At 43.6% G+C, this 22504-nt stretch overlaps 2 long non-coding RNA genes across 2 annotated transcripts; both read left to right on the top strand.

Annotated features, from left to right (window-relative positions):
- Nucleotides 1–1550: 1550 nt before the first annotated feature.
- LOC310771358 lies at nt 1551–6999 on the top strand. Its single transcript, XR_014552419.1, has 5 exons — nt 1551–1687; nt 2660–2708; nt 3137–3244; nt 4086–4198; nt 6423–6999. It is a non-coding gene; the product is annotated as an uncharacterized lncRNA (long non-coding RNA).
- A 5376-nt stretch (nt 7000–12375) lies between these two features.
- On the top strand, nt 12376–19296 carry LOC310771363. The gene is made up of 5 exons (XR_014552421.1): nt 12376–12512; nt 13485–13533; nt 13962–14069; nt 14911–15023; nt 18720–19296. It is a non-coding gene; the product is annotated as an uncharacterized lncRNA (long non-coding RNA).
- The last annotated feature ends 3208 nt before the right edge of the window (nt 19297–22504 follow it).

Here is a 22504-nt window from a genome sequence, read left to right as displayed (position 1 = left end):
GCACGCACGCACGCACTGTATAGCACCGCATCATTACGCATTTCTGGAAGTGAAAACAGGCTATTTGAAATAGACAGCACAAAATATATTAAAGTCAAAGATACAAGCCTTGTGATGGCTCCATCCCTAATGCAAACATATAAATATATATTTGGTCATATTGCTTATTCATGGCTCTACAGTATATGTCATAGAATGTACACTGATGTAATACTATTTGCTATAATATCTACAAACATAGTTACAGACAGCAATACCACCGATTGACATTGCATTAAAAGAAAAAATTAATCAATAACAGAACACAGATAGCCTCTTACCAGAAATATGTCGGGATTCGGGGAGCTCTTACAGGTGCGTGCAGTGGTCTCCGGGATGCGTGATTTCTAACCCCACATAAGATAGGCAATAACCACGCCCTGTGCCCGCCTACGCAGCAGTCAAGCGCCGGGATTGGCCGCTCACGTGAGCCAATGGGACGGTGATTACTTGACAAGCTCCTGGTGCGTGACAAGCAGACTGACAAGGCTTCAGCCTGCATGCAGCTCAGCGTGCCGCTACAACATGATTTCGGTAAAAGGGTAAATTAACAATGTTTTAACAAATTTTTCTCCATCAAAACTTCTTAGCAAAACTAACACAGTTAGATTGTTTTTATAGCACAACTTTTTTCATCTCGTCTTAATCTGATATTTGAGGCAATAATTATCTTTCTCCTCAGAAAGCCCTGTGAGAAAATCCTATCAACCCCAAGAGTAATATCTCTGGGTTTCCTGTTTTGAAGGTCTGCTTTGAATAGTAGCCTATAAAATAAATACCTGGTTTCTTGACGGATCTGGCTAGACTGGTTTTAGAGATTAATTACTTTAGGTTTGAAAATGCATTTTACTTGCAGTGTCAGGGTGTTCACTGCATGAAAAGCCTGTTATGCGGGCCAATGCAGAACTGCAAAACGTTAGCTATGCAGCACTTTCTGGCACTTTGCAGCTAGCACAGAATAATCCCACTTATTACCACATATACCTCAATAGATTACCCCCCCCCCAGCCCCCTACTGTGGGAGGCTTTTATATGTCAATGGGCATGTTGTGATGCAAATCACAACACCCCCCCTCCCCTATCCTGGTCCAGGATGAGGGGCTTTAACACCTCAGGATGAGAGAGTTAGAGAGAGAGAGAGATCTTGAGCCCAAAATGTAAATTAATTAATTTTAACCCGCACCATACACTTTAAAAGTTCAACATTCAACTTTCAAAGTCAAGTTAAACTGTTTTTATTTATAAAATGCACAGTAGTATAATACAAGGTCATTCTGAAAAATGAAATTATGACAAGGCAAGCAATTACAGAAGAATGCATTCACCTTCTTCTGAAATAAGTTTATAATGTAAGGTTCAGTTAATATAAGAACAAAGCAAGAACAATAAGGTACAGGGTCCATACAGCTTTTGAAGAGTAAAATTCAAGCACTTTCACAGGATTTGAAGCTATGCTTCTTTGTAACGTCATCACGTTATGGGACCTTCACATGGTCTCCCAGAGCAATCCAGATGGGTCTCGCGAGAGCTCGTAACGTGATCGCGGAAGGAGGAGATGTTGGTTTGCTGCTCTGCTGCCTATCGATGCCTGCTAACCATGGCTGATATCGACACGGACAGCCCACAGGAACGCAATACCAAGCTTTCGGTAAGAATATACATTAAATAATGATTTAAGGAGGATTCTAGGATTTAACATTAGATTAGATTATATTTTGAAGCGGAGCCTTTGTTGTCGCATTTGTTGTCGCACACGTGACATCACAGCTGCGACCAAACATGGCTGCTGCCAGTCTGTTGTTTTTCAGTTTCAGAATGATCAAAAAGCTACTGTAATTTGCAATCCATGTCCCACACAGGTTCCGAGAGGAGGGGAAACCTCTAAGCTGGCATTACGTTAAATCAAAGCTGGCGATGATGCAGTGGATATGTTTGTTGTTTGTGTTAGCGAGTTTCGTTAGCATTTAGCTCGTAGCGCGGCCTACCGGCCGCTTGGCAGACAAACTTTTACATTTACAGTCTGTGGCTTGTGATCAAACAGCCCCACAAAAGCACTTAATACACAGAGGTGGCGTAAACTTATAGAAACTAATTGAAACCCCTTTACCCGAAATGAAACATCCAGGGATTGTGTATTTAACTCCAAAAAACCACTCGCTAACGTTAAGCTAACCGCGCTAGTTAGCGTTAGCTGCTGGACCACTGAGCTAAATAAGTGCTGGACAGAGCAATCTTAACAGGCTCTAACTGCTTTCTAGCTGTAAATAATTTGTGGTAACCTTTTCCTTAAGTTATGCAGAGCAGCAACCTTTGGAAATAGCATATTTAGAGCGGAGTTTCTGGACTTGGTGAGTGTTATGTGACGCGCGTGGGGGGAAATGGCCCTCGTTTATCAGCGGAGGTAAACCAATAATACAGCATGTTTTTCTGTAGCTGTGGTCAGGAGGGAACAACTGACTGATATCAGATAGGCTATTTCATTGTCCACCTTCAAACTGATATTGATCTAAGGCATTTATCATATCTACTCTATATCTCCAGAGGAAATCTACTACAGTACCACGTCACACTTAAAGGAGAACTTCAATGAATGCTTCACAATTTTCCTCTTTTTTTACAGAATATCTCATAGCAGTGTCCCCTCTGCACCTCCTTGCCAATAGGCTATGGTAAGTTCATATTTTTGTCATATTATTGTTTATCTGTTATCATAATGTACCTAATGCATGTTTAATATGATGCTATCTGGGCAGATAACACTTATGACTTCATTCACCAAGCCAGGCTGCAGCTGTACAGCAGTTTCTTTGTTTCTTTGTTGTTGTTTTTGCTGTACAGCAGCCAGGCTGGCTGAGTGATGTCACTGGTGTTATCTGCCCAGATGGCTTTTTATTGAGCGCGTGCCAGCTGCTTTACAAAAACCAGTTTAGATGCAGCTATGTGTGGGAAAAACAAAACAAGATAATCCTATTGCTTCATACCCCTCTCACATATTAATGTGAAGTGGTCTCCAACCTGCACTGTGCTCTTTTAAGTGCAATGAACTGACTGGAAACTTTATCTTACATCTAATCTTTTCAATGTTTTTTCTCATGAGCCTGTTCACACTCCGCAGACAGCTCTACTTGCCTGACGTGGCCGGTCTCCATTCCTCCAAACCGGAGCAGCGCCAGCTGCATACTGCATGTAGCTACACTGACTATCGGCAAGTACCTCATACTACTTCACATCAAAAAATCACAACTATCTCATATCAGAGCACTCTGGACAGAGCGTGACCGATTTTCCACAGTCAGAAAATATAACGAATAAAATATGATGCATTATTATTCATTAAACCATCCAGCATTATATAAGAATTAAAAGCTCCTTCTACCACTGCAACTACCAACAGAGAAAGAATGAAAATAAAACAAGACAGACTGCCTCTGTCCCCTTGCTCTGACCAGTGTTGCCAGATCTTGCCAGAGAAACAACCAACCAGGTTAAGCTCCAGCCCGTCTGAGACCCTTCTCCCTGCCTTCCTCAGATGCCTGAGCTGGAGTAGCGGGCTGGAGTAGGTTGAACACCTGGTTGCTTGTTTTTCTGGTGAGATCTAGCTCGTAACACTGGCTCTGAACGCACTGAAACTGAATTTCTGTTCATCTGACAGTTCAGATGATGCTCCAACCATTTTTTATTAAATTTATGAACGCACAAATAAATAGCAAAACAATCAGCTGGGTCATGATTACTTTTAACTCATTAACCCATGTTCGCATAATTTAGTTATCTCTGTGTGTGGGCTCTACTAGGCTGCGTGCGAACCACATACCCTTTACAAGGATTAAACCTAAGTGTACTTCTCTCTCATACGCACACACATACACGGAACCACTGCTCTAGTGTGTCTGTAGATATCTGTATATTTTATATGCTTATATGGAAATGTGATGTTATGGAGCTGTATCGTACCAGAGAGTGAGACTAAGACAAAGGACAGTCTTCCATGGCACAATTCTGAAACAATTTTGTATTTATAACATACTACTTTAATTGTTTTTCAGCTGCCTGTAAAACGTGGTATGAGACTGTACGCCGGACCTTCCACTTCAGCCAACCTGGGCTAGAGGGGAAGGGGACAGCCGCAAAGATTTCGTGCCGGAGTCGAAGATTGAGGGTAAATAAGGGACTTACTAGACTAGGCATTAAAGGGAGAGTGCGGATTATTGGACATAATGTTTTATGAACTCCATACCAGCTGTAGAGTGTCTGGGGAGCTGACTTGCTGATCCATGATTCCCGTAGGCGGAGCTCTAGCTTGATCTGAGTGGAGAAAAACCGAGTCCCGGAGGACACTCTAGGGTCACAGAGTTATCAAGTTTTACTCCTAAAGAAAGCATGCATGTGCTATGACATCTCATTTCAACAATAAAACCGCAGTCTTGCTGTTGATCAGACCGTGCTATTTATTGGCACTACTTTCTGGCTCCGCACTGCATCCGCGGTGGTCACTATAACGCTGTGTACAGGTGTTTCAGACACAGCACGCTCTGTAGCCTTGACTTCTGTTGTGATGAAGGTATTTGAGCGTATTGTCTGTGATCACCTGTCCAATGTTGAGATGGACAGCTTCCAGTTCGCTTATCGTGCCAACAGGTCTGTCGAGGATGCTGTGTCTCTGTGTCTCCACAGCATCCTACAGCACCTGGAGGCCCCCGCCACTTACGTTAGAGTTTTATTTATCGATTTTAGCTCTGCGTTTAACACGATCGTGCCCTCCAAACTATTTGATAAACTTATGGCTCTAGGGATCAATCACTCTCTATGCCTTTGGATTCTCGACTTCCTGTCTAACAGGAAGCAAGTAGTTAAAATAGGCAACATGCTCTCTCGAACTATGACTCAACACCGGGGCCCCTCAGGGTTGCGTTCTTTCAGCCCTTCTCTTTGCACTTTATACCAACGATTTTATTTCCCACTCTCAATTTGTTTCGTTTTTTAAGTACGCGGACGACACTACGGTGGTCGGGTATATTAAAAATGGTGATGAATCTGCCTACAGGGCCGAAGTGGCAGCCCTAGTCAACTGGTGCACTTTAAACAATCTTGTCTTAAATTTAGATAAGACCAAGGAAATGATTATTGATTTCCGCAAAAGCGGCTCAGTGCCCCCCTCTCTGGTCATTTGTGACCAGCCCGTCGACAGGGTTGACAGCTTGAAATTTCTGGGCACCACCATATGCCGCTCCCTGAAATGGGAAGTCAACACTTGTAACATTGTGAGCAAAGCCCACCAGAGGCTTCACTTTCTGAGGCAGCTCAAGAAGTTTGGTGTGTCTGGGGAGGCGATGGCTCACTTCTACACAGCCACTGTGGAAAGTGTCCTCACCTTCTCAGTCACAGTGTGGTACAGCTGAGTAACTTCGTCAGATCGACCTGGAATGGGCAGAGAGAGAGGGGAGAGAGAAAGAGGTGGAGCAAGAAGACGCAGATCAACAGAGTTGGAGAGTTACTGCTGCCGAGAAGCCTAGCCTATATTAGGCTATGTCATTTTTATTTATTTTTTAACTGACAACATTGTTAGATTTAGGTTTTAACATTGTTAGTCTCTCGTACCATGGGATTTGGTGCAGTGCTCTTCTACTGAAGAGCACTGCAGTGACCAGGGTAAGAGAGACTACAGTAGGCTACCTAAATCTAACAATGTTGTCAGGTAAAAAAATAAAAATAGATACATAGACTATATTCTCCCGGTAGCTCTCCAACTCTGTTGATCTGCGTATTTTCTATTCTCTTCTCTTCATCTTCTCTCCTCTCTCTCTGCCCATTCTAGGTCAAGGTCAAGGTCTAGCTCCTCATCTGTGTATTCAGGTTCATAAAGACATCCCCTCGAATCTGGTGTAAACGGCATATATTCATTGCTTTCATAGTCAAGACATGTTTAGTATGTTTTAGTAGCCTGTTTACAGAGCGCGCTGTGTCTGAAACACCTGTACACAGCGGTATAGTGCGGAGCCAGAAAGTAGTGCCAATAAATAGCACGGTCTGATCAACAGCAAGACTGCGGTTTTATTGTTGAAATGAGATGTCATAACACATGCATGCTTTCTTTAGGAGTTAAACTTGATAACTCCGTGACCCTAGAATGTCAGTCGGGACTAGTTTTTCTCAACTCAGATCAAGCTAGAGCCCCGCCCACGGGAATCATGGATCAGCAAGTCAGCTCCCCAGACACTCTACAACTGGTATGGAGTTCATACAACGTTATGTCCAATAATCCGCACTATCTTTAAGATTACGTGATCTTTTACTTTGAAGGTAATTGTTATTGTTACTGCACCGCATGAGGGAAACTAGTTAGTTGTTTAGCAGTTACTGACTGCGTCTGATTGTGTTTACAGCTCTTCACATTGAGGGCAAGCATGCTGACTGCGAGTGAAAAGGAGATGTGGGGAGGCGTCATACCAGATCTCATGTCGGATGAGGAGGACGGCACTGTAGCTGGAGTCGATGGATGGATTGTGCGGCCACCATCTTTTCGCAGCCACGAGCTCAGTGACTTGTGTGACTCCAGGGCAGGCTGGACGCCATTCCTGTCCACCCAGCTTCCCACATGACACGCCGCCCTCCGCGGCTTGGGGGACCATTTTCGGACAGACTTGCCCCCCGAAAAATGGAGCCAGAGGCCAAAAAACACTGCGTTCCCACTGGTCCTTGAAATCCTTGAAAGTTTGTGGATTTGGGGGGAGAATCTAGGCTTTAAAAGTTTGTGAAAATAGACATGTGTCCTGGAAAACTCTTTGTTGCTTTTTTCCCAGTAAGAGCTGGTGTGTGTGTGTTATGAAGAAGCGCATTTCCTGTGTGGATTTGATGTTGAGGAAGGCGTGTTTTTGTTATTTCATATTTTGAGATTGTGCATTGTTTTACAATTTCTTTTTGCAGTGTGCTGTGGTTTATATTAAAAGCTTTTCCTCAATATTCCTTGATTTATGTATTTTTTCCCCTCTCCCAATACATTGATCTCATTGCAGTGTAAAATGTGTATTTAGACACAATTTATTATTATGAAATTCATTTATTATTAATAAAAGCAGCATTGTGGGGGGGCGGGGGGTTTACGTGGGGTTAGGACCTGAGCCAATCGGTGTTTATCTATCCACCCACGTGGGGGTAGGACCTGAGCCAATCGGTGTTGATATCCACCCACGTGGGCTTAGGCCCTGAGCCAATCAGCGCTGACCTATAGAATTGTACCAACCAGTCAGTTTCAGCTGTTTGTAGTTGTCATCCAATCATTACCTTCCTATATAGCCAGAGACTCCAATAGTGTGACTGAGGTGAGCCTTTGATGCCCCCATCAAAGGTGTTAAGTAGTGTCCTCTGTCATTTTCACACCTCATGAATGGCCCGCGGGGGATCTGAAAAGGGCTCTATTTGGGTTTATTTGGGACTGGAATAGTGGTGAATAGTACCGAATAGTGTCTGCATATTGTGCTCTAATTGGTCATATGCTGGCCCGCATAGCAGGGATTTCATGCAGTGGTTAGTATGGGAAGTCCTTGTTCTCCAAACTATGCCAACCTGTTCATGGGTAAATTTGAAGAAGACTTTGTATATCTTAATAACCCCTTTTCAGAATTATTACTTTGTTGGTTTAGATTTAAACCAACCCCCCCTCCCTGCCTCTCTCCCTCTCTCTCTCACACACACACACACACACACACACACACACACACACACTATAGGGTGATTAACATATAGAAGAAGTGTGTGTGTGTGTGTGTGTGTGTGTGTGTGTGTGTGTGCGTGCACGTGCGTGGTTGCAGGTTCAGCCAGGGTAATTCCACAGTGTTGGAGAATAGGGGGAGAGGCGTTTGTCTGCCAGGAAGGCTAGGCTATTATTACTGAAGATGTAGCTGCTACATTGTGTGTAAACTGTTCAGTACACATGTACGATACTTGTTTTTGTCAAACGCAGATTCCAGGAATTACCCTGGCTGAACCTGCAACCACGCACGTGCACGCACACACGCACGCGCGCGCGCGCGCGCGCGCACACACACACACACACACACACACACACACACACACACTTCTACTATATGTTAATCACCCTATAGTGTGTGTGTGTGTGTGTGTGTGTGTGTGTGTGTGTGTGTGTGTGTGTGTGTGTGTGTGTGTGTGTGTGAGAGAGAGAGAGGCAGGGAGGGGGGGTTGGTTTAAATCTAAACCAACAAAGTAATAATTCTGAAAAGGGGTTATTAAGATATACAAAGTCTTCTTCAAATTTACCCATGAACAGGTTGGCATAGTTTGGAGAACAAGGACTTCCCATACTAACACCCTGACACTGCAAGTAAAATGCATTTTCAAACCTAAAGTAATTAATCTCTAATAGCCTACCAGTCTAGCCAGATCCGTCAAGAAACCAGTAGGGGGTGTCGGAGTGTGTCTTTTGTCTAAAAAGTGTGCCAGGGCTTGCAAACCCTCCACATGGGGCACATTTGTATACAGACTATTAACATCCATTGTGCATAGAATGCTATTTTCTACAGTGTGTTGTAAAGAACTCAACTTATTAAGAAAATCAGTGGTGTCTTTGACAAAAGAAGGAAGTGTGGCCACCATACTTCTGATGTGTCGGTCAATATATTGTGAAATGGGTTCAGTGATGGATTGGCTTCCAGCGACAGGGAGCGTTTCTGTACAGCTCTTGTGGATCTTAGGAAGAGTGTAAAACACAGGGCGCACAGGATGTTTCTGTAGCATGATTGTTCATCCTGACTATTAAACGAAGAACTCAAAGCTGAACTTAAAAAAGCATCGACCCTCTGTAGAAATTTAACAGATTTTCTTAATAAATCGCGTCACCAGGCTCTTCTCGGCGAGAAAGAGGAGATTTCCCTCGGCTCGTGCACGAGCGGGCCTTTGACAGAGAGAGAGAGAGAGAGAGAGAGAGAGAGCGAGAGAGAGAGAGAGAGAACTCTCTCTGCATTTCACCACATACAGCCCCCGCTGCTCTGTGTCACTTCCTGAAACTCTTTGCTCTTAAATGTTAATATAGGCTACTTGGCCAATACGTAGGCTATCTATCATACAAAATAAAACAAGCGGCCAAACGGTAATGTCTTCATTTAATGTAGAACGCAAAACATCGTTAAACCCGCATTCCTGTGATAAAGTTAACAGTCGGCTTTAAAACGGAGGGTGGTGGGAGGGACTATTTTATTTTGTGGAAGACTGATTTACAGTATGAATAACAGACATTTAGCCATTTAGATTGAGTGACCACAGTCATTATATGCAACCTTGAGTTTGCGCAAGGTCTCTCTCTTATATCTCACCCAGAGAGGGGCCGTTGTCATCGTAATGTGTTGTGTTCAATAATGTTGTTCAGCTAATGTTTAATTTAATGTTTTCTAGATACTGGTCACAATCTATCCAAAGCTGTATAACAATAATTGTTTTCTTGGCTTGTCATCCAGTGTACATTTTGTGATTAAAATCATTTTGTTGTTTTGAATTTCTTGTGTTACAACTATTGTCTTTGGGGTACAGGGTTTTGTTAAAACTAAAAACAAGTCTCCAGGAATTTCGAGCATAAAGGTAGGCTAATAGAATCACCACAGATCCATTGATTTTGGGTTGATTTGAATAATCTTTAGTGTGGAATGACTATAATATCGGCTGAAAAGAATGACACATTGGCTGATGTCATATTTCAGGATATAATTGCTTACTAACAAAGTAAAGATGAAAATAATGGAGAAAATTAAAAAAACGAGTGCTTTTTGTAATAGAAAATGGCTATAAATCATTTGGAAAGGTTTTGTAAGTGTATTTCTTAACATGGGGTTGTCAACACACATGTTCTGTGTACCTGGGATGAATTTATTGACAGCCTACGCAACCCACTGAGGACTTTGAGGAAAAAAAACTCTTTCACATTTTTCGGTCAAAAAATAAAGGCTTCATATACAAAAATGGCCACAACTTTTTTTCGCGAGGTTTCCGGCAGAGCAGACCTCTCATTCAGTGGACCTTAATGTCCAAATGAAGAGATAAAACACAAACAAAAAGTATAGCATGCCATGTCAGGTCCTCTCAAATTTTGGGTGACTGGATCCCTGACTATAACAGCTCTCCTGTCCGGCAGCTGCCAAGTTGCCCAGCCTCATCTTCGCCCCCACTATAATAAAAGGCACATAATAAACACACCGTAAAGAATGTATACTGAACTTTCGTAGTCGACAAGTTAGGAATTAATTGACAGGTAGGAAACACCAGCGGCGGCGGGCCGAAGGCTAGATAGAGCAAAGCTGGATCCCCTCCAAACCAGGGATCAGACGGACCCACTCCACCTTCTTTCATAATAATACTTTCTCAACACCACTGATCTTTGCTTCACACCGGCAGCCCTAACGGCCGGACTGCACAGGAAGAGGCAGAAACTGAACATCTACCGACCCTGTGTGGCTGCAAGGTGGAACTACACTGAACCCTCCAACACAGGATTTCGGCAGGTGGATTAACATTGAGGCGATCAATGTGTTAGGGTTAGGCTATTACCCCTGTCAGTGGCCCTGACCAAGGCAATAGACCCTTCTCACGGGGGCCATTTTGTGTCGAAAAGGCAGGGTAAACACAGGTGCAAGCAAAACACTAATGAGGGTTTCTGACGTTCACATAGCAGTTTGGTTACATTTCCGAGGTCAAGCTTCCTGGCAGTACTACACTGTGTGAAATCACTCTGCATCACACACATACACACACACACACACACACACACACACACACACACACACACACACACACACACACACACACACACACACACACACACACACAAACACACACACACACCCACCATGCGCGCGCCCACACACACACACACACACCACGCACGCACGGACGCACGGACACACACACACACACACACACACACACACACACACGCACGCACGCACGCACGCACTGTATAGCACCGCATCATTACGCATTTCTGGAAGTGAAAACAGGCTATTTGAAATAGACAGCACAAAATATATTAAAGTCAAAGATACAAGCCTTGTATCTTTGAAAAAATTAATCAATAACAGAACACAGATAGCCTCTTACCAGAAATATGTCGGGATTCGGGTTCGGGGAGCTCTTACAGGTGCGTGCAGTGGTCTCCGGGATGCGTGATTTCTAACCCCACATAAGATAGGCAATAACCACGCCCTGTGCCCGCCTACGCAGCAGTCAAGCGCCGGGATTGGCCGCTCACGTGAGCCAATGGGACGGTGATTACTTGACAAGCTCCTGGTGCGTGACAAGCAGACTGACAAGGCTTCAGCCTGCATGCAGCTCAGCGTGCCGCTACAACATGATTTCGGTAAAAGGGTAAATTAACAATGTTTTAACAAATTTTTCTCCATCAAAACTTCTTAGCAAAACTAACACAGTTAGATTGTTTTTATAGCACAACTTTTTTCATCTCGTCTTAATCTGATATTTGAGGCAATAATTATCTTTCTCCTCAGAAAGCCCTGTGAGAAAATCCTATCAACCCCAAGAGTAATATCTCTGGGTTTCCTGTTTTGAAGGTCTGCTTTGAATAGTAGCCTATAAAATAAATACCTGGTTTCTTGACGGATCTGGCTAGACTGGTTTTAGAGATTAATTACTTTAGGTTTGAAAATGCATTTTACTTGCAGTGTCAGGGTGTTCACTGCATGAAAAGCCTGTTATGCGGGCCAATGCAGAACTGCAAAACGTTAGCTATGCAGCACTTTCTGGCACTTTGCAGCTAGCACAGAATAATCCCACTTATTACCACATATACCTCAATAGATTACCCCCCCCCCAGCCCCCTACTGTGGGAGGCTTTTATATGTCAATGGGCATGTTGTGATGCAAATCACAACACCCCCCCTCCCCTATCCTGGTCCAGGATGAGGGGCTTTAACACCTCAGGATGAGAGAGTTAGAGAGAGAGAGAGATCTTGAGCCCAAAATGTAAATTAATTAATTTTAACCCGCACCATACACTTTAAAAGTTCAACATTCAACTTTCAAAGTCAAGTTAAACTGTTTTTATTTATAAAATGCACAGTAGTATAATACAAGGTCATTCTGAAAAATGAAATTATGACAAGGCAAGCAATTACAGAAGAATGCATTCACCTTCTTCTGAAATAAGTTTATAATGTAAGGTTCAGTTAATATAAGAACAAAGCAAGAACAATAAGGTACAGGGTCCATACAGCTTTTGAAGAGTAAAATTCAAGCACTTTCACAGGATTTGAAGCTATGCTTCTTTGTAACGTCATCACGTTATGGGACCTTCACATGGTCTCCCAGAGCAATCCAGATGGGTCTCGCGAGAGCTCGTAACGTGATCGCGGAAGGAGGAGATGTTGGTTTGCTGCTCTGCTGCCTATCGATGCCTGCTAACCATGGCTGATATCGACACGGACAGCCCACAGGAACGCAATACCAAGCTTTCGGTAAGAATATACATTAAATAATGATTTAAGGAGGATTCTAGGATTTAACATTAGATTAGATTATATTTTGAAGCGGAGCCTTTGTTGTCGCATTTGTTGTCGCACACGTGACATCACAGCTGCGACCAAACATGGCTGCTGCCAGTCTGTTGTTTTTCAGTTTCAGAATGATCAAAAAGCTACTGTAATTTGCAATCCATGTCCCACACAGGTTCCGAGAGGAGGGGAAACCTCTAAGCTGGCATTACGTTAAATCAAAGCTGGCGATGATGCAGTGGATATGTTTGTTGTTTGTGTTAGCGAGTTTCGTTAGCATTTAGCTCGTAGCGCGGCCTACCGGCCGCTTGGCAGACAAACTTTTACATTTACAGTCTGTGGCTTGTGATCAAACGGCCCCACAAAAGCACTTAATACACAGAGGTGGCGTAAACTTATAGAAACTAATTGAAACCCCTTTACCCGAAATGAAACATCCAGGGATTGTGTATTTAACTCCAAAAAACCACTCGCTAACGTTAAGCTAACCGCGCTAGTTAGCGTTAGCTGCTGGACCACTGAGCTAAATAAGTGCTGGACAGAGCAATCTTAACAGGCTCTAACTGCTTTCTAGCTGTAAATAATTTGTGGTAACCTTTTCCTTAAGTTATGCAGAGCAGCAACCTTTGGAAATAGCATATTTAGAGCGGAGTTTCTGGACTTGGTGAGTGTTATGTGACGCGCGTGGGGGGAAATGGCCCTCGTTTATCAGCGGAGGTAAACCAATAATACAGCATGTTTTTCTGTAGCTGTGGTCAGGAGGGAACAACTGACTGATATCAGATAGGCTATTTCATTGTCCACCTTCAAACTGATATTGATCTAAGGCATTTATCATATCTACTCTATATCTCCAGAGGAAATCTACTACAGTACCACGTCACACTTAAAGGAGAACTTCAATGAATGCTTCACAATTTTCCTCTTTTTTTACAGAATATCTCATAGCAGTGTCCCCTCTGCACCTCCTTGCCAATAGGCTATGGTAAGTTCATATTTTTGTCATATTATTGTTTATCTGTTATCATAATGTACCTAATGCATGTTTAATATGATGCTATCTGGGCAGATAACACTTATGACTTCATTCACCAAGCCAGGCTGCAGCTGTACAGCAGTTTCTTTGTTTCTTTGTTGTTGTTTTTGCTGTACAGCAGCCAGGCTGGCTGAGTGATGTCACTGGTGTTATCTGCCCAGATGGCTTTTTATTGAGCGCGTGCCAGCTGCTTTACAAAAACCAGTTTAGATGCAGCTATGTGTGGGAAAAACAAAACAAGATAATCCTATTGCTTCATACCCCTCTCACATATTAATGTGAAGTGGTCTCCAACCTGCACTGTGCTCTTTTAAGTGCAATGAACTGACTGGAAACTTTATCTTACATCTAATCTTTTCAATGTTTTTTCTCATGAGCCTGTTCACACTCCGCAGACAGCTCTACTTGCCTGACGTGGCCGGTCTCCATTCCTCCAAACCGGAGCAGCGCCAGCTGCATACTGCATGTAGCTACACTGACTATCGGCAAGTACCTCATACTACTTCACATCAAAAAATCACAACTATCTCATATCAGAGCACTCTGGACAGAGCGTGACCGATTTTCCACAGTCAGAAAATATAACGAATAAAATATGATGCATTATTATTCATTAAACCATCCAGCATTATATAAGAATTAAAAGCTCCTTCTACCACTGCAACTACCAACAGAGAAAGAATGAAAATAAAACAAGACAGACTGCCTCTGTCCCCTTGCTCTGACCAGTGTTGCCAGATCTTGCCAGAGAAACAACCAACCAGGTTAAGCTCCAGCCCGTCTGAGACCCTTCTCCCTGCCTTCCTCAGATGCCTGAGCTGGAGTAGCGGGCTGGAGTAGGTTGAACACCTGGTTGCTTGTTTTTCTGGTGAGATCTAGCTCGTAACACTGGCTCTGAACGCACTGAAACTGAATTTCTGTTCATCTGACAGTTCAGATGATGCTCCAACCATTTTTTATTAAATTTATGAACGCACAAATAAATAGCAAAACAATCAGCTGGGTCATGATTACTTTTAACTCATTAACCCATGTTCGCATAATTTAGTTATCTCTGTGTGTGGGCTCTACTAGGCTGCGTGCGAACCACATACCCTTTACAAGGATTAAACCTAAGTGTACTTCTCTCTCATACGCACACACATACACGGAACCACTGCTCTAGTGTGTCTGTAGATATCTGTATATTTTATATGCTTATATGGAAATGTGATGTTATGGAGCTGTATCGTACCAGAGAGTGAGACTAAGACAAAGGACAGTCTTCCATGGCACAATTCTGAAACAATTTTGTATTTATAACATACTACTTTAATTGTTTTTCAGCTGCCTGTAAAACGTGGTATGAGACTGTACGCCGGACCTTCCACTTCAGCCAACCTGGGCTAGAGGGGAAGGGGACAGCCGCAAAGATTTCGTGCCGGAGTCGAAGATTGAGGGTAAATAAGGGACTTACTAGACTAGGCATTAAAGGGAGAGTGCGGATTATTGGACATAATGTTTTATGAACTCCATACCAGCTGTAGAGTGTCTGGGGAGCTGACTTGCTGATCCATGATTCCCGTAGGCGGAGCTCTAGCTTGATCTGAGTGGAGAAAAACCGAGTCCCGGAGGACACTCTAGGGTCACAGAGTTATCAAGTTTTACTCCTAAAGAAAGCATGCATGTGCTATGACATCTCATTTCAACAATAAAACCGCAGTCTTGCTGTTGATCAGACCGTGCTATTTATTGGCACTACTTTCTGGCTCCGCACTGCATCCGCGGTGGTCACTATAACGCTGTGTACAGGTGTTTCAGACACAGCACGCTCTGTAGCCTTGACTTCTGTTGTGATGAAGGTATTTGAGCGTATTGTCTGTGATCACCTGTCCAATGTTGAGATGGACAGCTTCCAGTTCGCTTATCGTGCCAACAGGTCTGTCGAGGATGCTGTGTCTCTGTGTCTCCACAGCATCCTACAGCACCTGGAGGCCCCCGCCACTTACGTTAGAGTTTTATTTATCGATTTTAGCTCTGCGTTTAACACGATCGTGCCCTCCAAACTATTTGATAAACTTATGGCTCTAGGGATCAATCACTCTCTATGCCTTTGGATTCTCGACTTCCTGTCTAACAGGAAGCAAGTACCGTAAATTCCGGACTATAAGACGCACCGGTGTATAAGCCGCGGGACCAAAATTGACTATTTTTTTCTTCTATAAGCCGCACCGGACTATAAGCCGCGGGTGTTTTGATGTTTAATTACCATATGAAAGGGTTCGTGCACAGAGAGGAATGTCGGGAAAGCGATGGCTGTTTGGGGAAGCTCCCATTTATTAACATTTCAACAAAACAAAACAAAAGTCAGGTCACTAATCCCCAGACAAAATCACACAACAATAGGCTATATGTGCAGCAAACCTGTAACCAGAGAAGTCAAGTCACTAATCCTCGTCTTCCTCTTCTTCCTGCGTACTGAAACCACCAAAGTCCTCATCTTCAGTGTCGGAAACGAACAGGTTCAGGGTGGCTTCGTCAACCACTCTCCTCTCTCCTTCAGGTGCCATGGCACGAGTCCGATACCTCACGAGTCCGACACCTCACGAGTCCGAAAAAAGAGGCTAACTTCCCCCAGACCCTAACCCAAAACCTAACCTCTCCCACCCCCACGCCTAAACCTAACATCCCCCAGACCCTAACCCAAAACCTAACCTCTCCCACCCCCACGCCTAAACCTAACCTCCCCCAGACCCTAACCCAAAACCATGAGGTGTCGGACTCGTGAGGTATCGGACTCGTGAGGTATCGGACTAGGGGGCAGTCCCCGCAGCGGTGATCCTCTTCATCCCGCAGCAGTCCAGCGTTTTGGAACCCGTTGGTAATTGTGGATGTTTTCACACTCCTATAATATTCCGTGATCTTCCTTTGTGTGAATTCGCCGAAGTTTGTGATTTTCTCCTGGTAGTCGGGAGGGAGTTGTTCAGTAGTTCTCCCCCGGACGGACAGTCCCTTTTGCCCAGGTTACGCGCGGCTGCTCTGTTTGATCGGCGGCTGCTCTCTTTTAATGCGAGATTGACTGCTTTCAACTTGAAAGCTGCCTCGTGTGAATTTCTGCGTACCTTCCCCATGGTAAGTGAGAGTGTTGCTTCTACTGCTCGTCTTGTTGTGAATATTCCTTGATCTTCCTTTGTGTGAATTCGCTGAAGTTTGTGATTTTCTCCTGGTAGTCGGGGGAGGGAGTTGTTGCCCGAGTGGCCGTTTGCTTACCGTAATTACCATATGTAAGTGGTCACGCACAGAGGGGATTGTCGGGAAGAGATGGCTGTTTGAGGAAGCTCCCATTTACCGTATTACAACATTTCAACAAAACAACATAACACAACACCACCGTTGTTTATTTTTACAGTGCACACAGTGTCCGCGGTGTGGTGAAAAGAGGGCAAGAGAGGAAATTAAAACAGAAGTGGATTTATAGTTAGAAAGAGTGCTAAAAAAGAGAGATTTTTTTTTTTTTTTTTTTTTTTCTGAAAAAATCCATAGATAAGACGCACCGTTATATAAGCCGCAGGGGCCAAAAAACGGGAAAAAAGCCGCGGCTTATAGTCCGGAATTTACGGTAGTTAAAATAGGCAACATGCTCTCTCGAACTATGACTCAACACCGGGGCCCCTCAGGGTTGCGTTCTTTCAGCCCTTCTCTTTGCACTTTATACCAACGATTTTATTTCCCACTCTCAATTTGTTTCGTTTTTTAAGTACGCGGACGACACTACGGTGGTCGGGTATATTAAAAATGGTGATGAATCTGCCTACAGGGCCGAAGTGGCAGCCCTAGTCAACTGGTGCACTTTAAACAATCTTGTCTTAAATTTAGATAAGACCAAGGAAATGATTATTGATTTCCGCAAAAGCGGCTCAGTGCCCCCCTCTCTGGTCATTTGTGACCAGCCCGTCGACAGGGTTGACAGCTTGAAATTTCTGGGCACCACCATATGCCGCTCCCTGAAATGGGAAGTCAACACTTGTAACATTGTGAGCAAAGCCCACCAGAGGCTTCACTTTCTGAGGCAGCTCAAGAAGTTTGGTGTGTCTGGGGAGGCGATGGCTCACTTCTACACAGCCACTGTGGAAAGTGTCCTCACCTTCTCAGTCACAGTGTGGTACAGCTGAGTAACTTCGTCAGATCGACCTGGAATGGGCAGAGAGAGAGGGGAGAGAGAAAGAGGTGGAGCAAGAAGACGCAGATCAACAGAGTTGGAGAGTTACTGCTGCCGAGAAGCCTAGCCTATATTAGGCTATGTCATTTTTATTTATTTTTTAACTGACAACATTGTTAGATTTAGGTTTTAACATTGTTAGTCTCTCGTACCATGGGATTTGGTGCAGTGCTCTTCTACTGAAGAGCACTGCAGTGACCAGGGTAAGAGAGACTACAGTAGGCTACCTAAATCTAACAATGTTGTCAGGTAAAAAAATAAAAATAGATACATAGACTATATTCTCCCGGTAGCTCTCCAACTCTGTTGATCTGCGTATTTTCTATTCTCTTCTCTTCATCTTCTCTCCTCTCTCTCTGCCCATTCTAGGTCAAGGTCAAGGTCTAGCTCCTCATCTGTGTATTCAGGTTCATAAAGACATCCCCTCGAATCTGGTGTAAACGGCATATATTCATTGCTTTCATAGTCAAGACATGTTTAGTATGTTTTAGTAGCCTGTTTACAGAGCGCGCTGTGTCTGAAACACCTGTACACAGCGGTATAGTGCGGAGCCAGAAAGTAGTGCCAATAAATAGCACGGTCTGATCAACAGCAAGACTGCGGTTTTATTGTTGAAATGAGATGTCATAACACATGCATGCTTTCTTTAGGAGTTAAACTTGATAACTCCGTGACCCTAGAATGTCAGTCGGGACTAGTTTTTCTCAACTCAGATCAAGCTAGAGCCCCGCCCACGGGAATCATGGATCAGCAAGTCAGCTCCCCAGACACTCTACAACTGGTATGGAGTTCATACAACGTTATGTCCAATAATCCGCACTATCTTTAAGATTACGTGATCTTTTACTTTGAAGGTAATTGTTATTGTTACTGCACCGCATGAGGGAAACTAGTTAGTTGTTTAGCAGTTACTGACTGCGTCTGATTGTGTTTACAGCTCTTCACATTGAGGGCAAGCATGCTGACTGCGAGTGAAAAGGAGATGTGGGGAGGCGTCATACCAGATCTCATGTCGGATGAGGAGGACGGCACTGTAGCTGGAGTCGATGGATGGATTGTGCGGCCACCATCTTTTCGCAGCCACGAGCTCAGTGACTTGTGTGACTCCAGGGCAGGCTGGACGCCATTCCTGTCCACCCAGCTTCCCACATGACACGCCGCCCTCCGCGGCTTGGGGGACCATTTTCGGACAGACTTGCCCCCCGAAAAATGGAGCCAGAGGCCAAAAAACACTGCGTTCCCACTGGTCCTTGAAATCCTTGAAAGTTTGTGGATTTGGGGGGAGAATCTAGGCTTTAAAAGTTTGTGAAAATAGACATGTGTCCTGGAAAACTCTTTGTTGCTTTTTTCCCAGTAAGAGCTGGTGTGTGTGTGTTATGAAGAAGCGCATTTCCTGTGTGGATTTGATGTTGAGGAAGGCGTGTTTTTGTTATTTCATATTTTGAGATTGTGCATTGTTTTACAATTTCTTTTTGCAGTGTGCTGTGGTTTATATTAAAAGCTTTTCCTCAATATTCCTTGATTTATGTATTTTTTCCACTCTCCCAATACATTGATCTCATTGCAGTGTAAAATGTGTATTTAGACACAATTTATTATTATGAAATTCATTTATTATTAATAAAAGCAGCATTGTGGGGGGGCGGGGGGTTTACGTGGGGTTAGGACCTGAGCCAATCGGTGTTTATCTATCCACCCACGTGGGGGTAGGACCTGAGCCAATCGGTGTTGATATCCACCCACGTGGGCTTAGGCCCTGAGCCAATCAGCGCTGACCTATAGAATTGTACCAACCAGTCAGTTTCAGCTGTTTGTAGTTGTCATCCAATCATTACCTTCCTATATAGCCAGAGACTCCAATAGTGTGACTGAGGTGAGCCTTTGATGCCCCCATCAAAGGTGTTAAGTAGTGTCCTCTGTCATTTTCACACCTCATGAATGGCCCGCGGGGGATCTGAAAAGGGCTCTATTTGGGTTTATTTGGGACTGGAATAGTGGTGAATAGTACCGAATAGTGTCTGCATATTGTGCTCTAATTGGTCATATGCTGGCCCGCATAGCAGGGATTTCATGCAGTGGTTAGTATGGGAAGTCCTTGTTCTCCAAACTATGCCAACCTGTTCATGGGTAAATTTGAAGAAGACTTTGTATATCTTAATAACCCCTTTTCAGAATTATTACTTTGTTGGTTTAGATTTAAACCAACCCCCCCTCCCTGCCTCTCTCCCTCTCTCTCTCTCTCACACACACACACACACACACACACACACACACACACACACACACTATAGGGTGATTAACATATAGTAGAAGTGTGTGTGTGTGTGTGTGTGTGTGTGTGTGTGTGTGTGTGCGCGCGCGCGCGCGTGTGTGCGTGCACGTGCGTGGTTGCAGGTTCAGCCAGGGTAATTCCACAGTGTTGGAGAATAGGGGGAGAGGCGTTTGTCTGCCAGGAAGGCTAGGCTATTATCTACTGAAGATGTAGCTGCTACATTGTGTGTAAACTGTTCAGTACACATGTACGATACTTGTTTTTGTCAAACGCAGATTCCAGGAATTACCCTGGCTGAACCTGCAACCACGCACGTGCACGCACACACGCGCGCGCGCGCGCACACACACACACACACACACACACACACACACACTTCTACTATATGTTAATCACCCTATAGTGTGTGTGTGTGTGTGTGTGTGTGTGTGTGTGTGTGTGTGTGTGTGTGTGTGTGTGAGAGAGAGAGGCAGGGAGGGGGGGTTGGTTTAAATCTAAACCAACAAAGTAATAATTCTGAAAAGGGGTTATTAAGATATACAAAGTCTTCTTCAAATTTACCCATGAACAGGTTGGCATAGTTTGGAGAACAAGGACTTCCCATACTAACACCCTGACACTGCAAGTAAAATGCATTTTCAAACCTAAAGTAATTAATCTCTAATACCAGTCTAGCCAGATCCGTCAAGAAACCAGTAGGGGGTGTCGGAGTGTGTCTTTTGTCTAAAAAGTGTGCCAGGGCTTGCAAACCCTCCACATGGGGCACATTTGTATACAGACTATTAACATCCATTGTGCATAGAATGCTATTTTCTACAGTGTGTTGTAAAGAACTCAACTTATTAAGAAAATCAGTGGTGTCTTTGACAAAAGAAGGAAGTGTGGCCACCATACTTCTGATGTGTCGGTCAATATATTGTGAAATGGGTTCAGTGATGGATTGGCTTCCAGCGACAGGGAGCGTTTCTGTACAGCTCTTGTGGATCTTAGGAAGAGTGTAAAACACAGGGCGCACAGGATGTTTCTGTAGCATGATTGTTCATCCTGACTATTAAACGAAGAACTCAAAGCTGAACTTAAAAAAGCATCGACCCTCTGTAGAAATTTAACAGATTTTCTTAATAAATCGCGTCACCAGGCTCTTCTCGGCGAGAAAGAGGAGATTTCCCTCGGCTCGTGCACGAGCGGGCCTTTGACAGAGAGAGAGAGAGAGAGAGAGAGCGAGAGAGAGAGAGAGAGAACTCTCTCTGCATTTCACCACATACAGCCCCCGCTGCTCTGTGTCACTTCCTGAAACTCTTTGCTCTTAAATGTTAATATAGGCTACTTGGCCAATACGTATCTATCATACAAAATAAAACAAGCGGCCAAACGGTAATGTCTTCATTTAATGTAGAACGCAAAACATCGTTAAACCCGCATTCCTGTGATAAAGTTAACAGTCGGCTTTAAAACGGAGGGTGGTGGGAGGGACTATTTTATTTTGTGGAAGACTGATTTACAGTATGAATAACAGACATTTAGCCATTTAGATTGAGTGACCACAGTCATTATATGCAACCTTGAGTTTGCGCAAGGTCTCTCTCTTATATCTCACCCAGAGAGGGGCCGTTGTCGTCGTAATGTGTTGTGTTCAATAATGTTGTTCAGCTAATGTTTAATTTAATGTTTTCTAGATACTGGTCACAATCTATCCAAAGCTGTATAACAATAATTGTTTTCTTGGCTTGTCATCCAGTGTACATTTTGTGATTAAAATCATTTTGTTGTTTTGAATTTCTTGTGTTACAAGTATTGTCTTTGGGGTACAGGGTTTTGTTAAAACTAAAAACAAGTCTCCAGGAATTTCGAGCATAAAGGTAATAGAATCACCACAGATCCATTGATTTTGGGTTGATTTGAATAATCTTTAGTGTGGAATGACTATAATATCGGCTGAAAAGAATGACACATTGGCTGATGTCATATTTCAGGATATAATTGCTTACTAACAAAGTAAAGATGAAAATAATGGAGAAAATAAAAAAAACAAGTGCTTTTTTGTAATAGAAAATGGCTATAAATCATTTGGAAAGGTTTTGTAAGTGTATTTTTTAACTTGGTGTTGTCAACACACATGTTCTGTGTACCTGGGATGAATTTATTGACAGCCTACGCAACCCACTGAGGACTTTGAGGAAAAAAAACTCTTTCACATTTTTCGGTCAAAAAATAAAGGCTTCATATACAAAAATGGCCACAACTTTTTTTCGCGAGGTTTCCGGCAGAGCAGACCTCTCATTCAGTGGACCTTAATGTCCAAATGAAGAGATAAAACACAAACAAAAAGTAGGCTATAGCATGCCATGTCAGGTCCTCTCAAATTTTGGGTGACTGGATCCCTGACTATAACAGCTCTCCTGTCCGGCAGCTGCCAAGTTGCCCAGCCTCATCTTCGCCCCCACTATAAT

This window comes from Poromitra crassiceps (genome assembly GCF_964638095.1).
Source record: "Poromitra crassiceps genome assembly, contig: HAP1_SCAFFOLD_559, whole genome shotgun sequence".
Classification (NCBI taxonomy): domain Eukaryota; kingdom Metazoa; phylum Chordata; class Actinopteri; order Beryciformes; family Melamphaidae; genus Poromitra; species Poromitra crassiceps.
The sequence above is the reverse complement of the archived record's forward strand: the minus strand, read 5'-3'. Positions and strand labels throughout refer to the sequence as shown.